The following is a 3405-nucleotide window of genomic DNA, read 5'->3' as shown; positions in this document are numbered from 1 at the left end:
GAGGACGAGGCGCGCGTGGGCGGGCGGGGGCAGCTTCGGGCCGGGAGGGCCAGACGCGGGCCCCGCGGGCCGGCGATGGTGGGAGGCGGCGAAGTGGGCTCGGGCGCCATGTGTCAGCGCAGGAGTGGGCGCGCGGTGGCGGCGGACATGTCCGGCCCGGCGGTTTTTGTCCAGCGGCGGAGAGGGAGCGGGGCTAGGGTTAGGGATCTGGAAATTTCGGAGGGGGGGGTCTATATTTATAGGTAGAGGGAGCTAGGAGGCTCCAAATTGAGCACAGTTTGCAGCCACGCGATCGTGATCGAACGACCTAGATGATGGAGGGGGTTTAGACGGGTTTTGGGCCACTTTGGAGAGGTGTTGGGCTGCAACCCACACGAGGCCTTCTCTGTTCCTCGGTTAACCGTTGGAGTATCAAACGAAGTCCAAATGGCACGAAACTTGACAGGCGGTCTACCGGTAGTAACCCAAGGCCGCTTGGCAAGTCTCGGTCCAATCCGAGAACATTTAACACCCGCACACGAAAAGAGGTAAAAGGGGACACTGGAGGACATAGGAGTGCCGGAATGCAAAACAGACAACAGGGAAAATGCTCGGATGCATGAGACGAACACGAATGAAAAAGTGATGCACATGATGACATGATATGAGATGCATGACAAAGACAAAAGTAACACGAAGACAAAAACCCGACAATGAGGAAATATCATAACTTAGTGCCGGAAATGGCCAGAGTTGGAATACAAATATGGCAGGTTACATATGGGGCGTTACACACCGGACGGGCCACGATATTTCGTGAAAAAAAACGTTCCCCCCGCTATCAGCTCGGACCCACCGGAAGTGCCTCCTTATTACGCACAGAAAAATGAATACTCCCCTGGCTAGCTGGGACCCACCTTGGTGGGAGGCTGACTTGTGGGCCTACTAAGTTGATGGGGATGAAGGGCTTTGTCAACTTAGTCAATATGAACGATTCTATCTCCAGTGACCATACGATGTCTATCCAACGGCCGTACTGCTTCTTCAACCTCCGGTCTTCTTGCTCCAGCCGCCCAAAGCAGCGCCGGTCGTGCCGCATGGTCCTGCCTCCCGTGGCCGACTGTGCTGCTGCAGAGGCCTCACCGCCCCTACTATTCACACCACTGGCCAGGCCCTGCAGAGACGGCAGCCTCACACCGCAGCCGAACCAGTGAACCCTCGTACTCCTCTCCGCGCGGGCTTCCACTGCCGCGTCTTCCCCGGTTCCGCGTCGTCCCCTTCCTAGGCCTCGCCGTCATCCACCGCCATGGTGCTCTCCGTGCGGCGTGGTCAACGTGGTCAAGGAACGACTTCCATCGGAAGAGTACTGTACGTGGAGAGGCTGACAGCTGGGTCCACGGCCACAGCCCAATTTTTTTGTGATTTGCCAAGTAAGTCACTTTATCAGGCCTGTTGGGCTGCAAATCTTTCAAGACGAGGAGAGATTTCATTCGGCTGGCCGAGAAAATGGCCCATTAGTAATGAGAAATGGGATGTACATTTTTAAAACACATCAAATCGGCAATTAGTTTCAAATATCTTTTTTTCATTTCAAGATTTTAAATTACATTAATTTTTATGAATGGAGAATTTGTTGGATTTTATATTGATATACATTTATTTTTAAAATCAGTTTGAATGTGAGTCGAAATTTCGGGATTAAAAACAGTTCGGACCGCGCCGAAATATGCAAAATTTCATATAATTTTTTAACCGTGGCCACAATATGGGCTGTAATGCTAACAAAAAGAACATGGGCTCCAAAAAAACCTTAAGAATTAGCAAATGGGTTGTAAATTATTAGAAATAATGGCAGATGGGTTGTATGCTATTTTCCACAGATTTGAGGCTTTTCTAAAAAAAAAGGTTGACGCACAAGCACTGACTGTTGGATGTCCATCCAACGGCCGTCGTGCTTCTTCAATCTTTGCTCTTCCTGCTCCAGCCGCTCAAACAAGCGCCGGTGGGTCTGCCTGCTCCCTCCTCCACGCGGCCGGCTGTGCTGCCGCGCAGGCCTCACCGCCCCATCGTACTCCCATCGCCGGCCTAGCCATCCCTCTACTCACCCACACCTGTTGTTATTCTCCGGTGACGGCAGACGAACCAGTAAACCCTCATACAGTCGTACTCGCCTCCGCGTGGGAAACAACTGCCGAGTCTTCCCTGCCTCCGTGCCATCCCCTTCCTAGGCCTCGCCGTCGTCCACCGCCATGGTGCTCTCGGCACAGCATGGTCAATGTGGTCAACGACCGACTTCCATCGGAAGAGTACTGTGCGTGGAGACACTGACAGCTGGGTCCATGGCCGCAGCAAGGAAGTGCCTCCTTATTACGTGCAAAATAATTATTCCTCCACCTGACAGCGGGGACCCACCGGACGGGCCACCGTATTTCACAAAAAAAACGTTTCCCCCCTGACTGCTGGGACCCACCAGCTACACCTTCGCACGCAAGGAAGTGCGTCCGGGCAAAAAAAAATAAAACGATTCGCCCCCTGACTGCTGGGACCCACCAGCTACATCTTCGCAGGCAAGGAAGTGCCTGACAGTCGGGACCCACCTGGTCGAAGCGTACATAGCATTGTCATTCTGGTCGCGAACATGTACGTACATATATACTAGTGGATGTAGAGGCACACATGTGTCGTAGTAGAGGCGCGCACGTAGCATGTACACGTATGTATAGCGACCAGGGTGGAAGAAAGAAAATACGGCCACGTATGTGTACATACGGGCGGGGTCTCGAACGCCTACTCGTGCATATGTACGGCGAGGGCTCGTTGACATGGCTGGATCGGAACGGAGGAACAACATCATCATCGTGTTCATGGGGAGGCAACGGAATGCATCGTGTTCATCGGGAGGCAACGGAACGCGTGGGAGCCAACCGGCTGGGTCGGAACGGAATGCGTGGTCGTGTTCATCGGGAGGGCTTGGACGGAACAGGCGATGGAAACGAGGCCTGGCGTACCGCAAAACGGAGGAAATGGCCTTGTGTTCGACCAGCCATGTTCGAAACGGGATCATGTTCATCGGGAGGGGTTTGGCGTACCGCAAAACGGACGAAACGGACCTCCTACGATCGAAACGGGGGTCTTGTTGATCGGGAGGGTGTGGCGTACCGCAAAACGGACGAAACGGACCTCCTATGGTCAAAACGGGGGTCCTGTTCATCGGGAGGGGTGTGGCGTACCGCAAAACGGGACTCCACGAGATACTGTTCATCTGCACCGTCGACCTCCTCCAGCCTCCACGGGCTCCTGTTCATCCAGCCTCCACCGCGTGCTACTCCACCGGCTACTGTTCAACCACCCCTCCACCGTCTACTTTTCATCCAGCCTCCACACCACGGGGTCCTATTCAACCACCCCTCCACGGGCACCCCTCCA

This window comes from Triticum aestivum, chromosome 1A (genome assembly GCF_018294505.1).
Source record: "Triticum aestivum cultivar Chinese Spring chromosome 1A, IWGSC CS RefSeq v2.1, whole genome shotgun sequence".
NCBI classification, from domain to species: Eukaryota; Viridiplantae; Streptophyta; class Magnoliopsida; order Poales; family Poaceae; genus Triticum; species Triticum aestivum.
Note: the sequence above shows the minus strand (reverse complement) of the source record.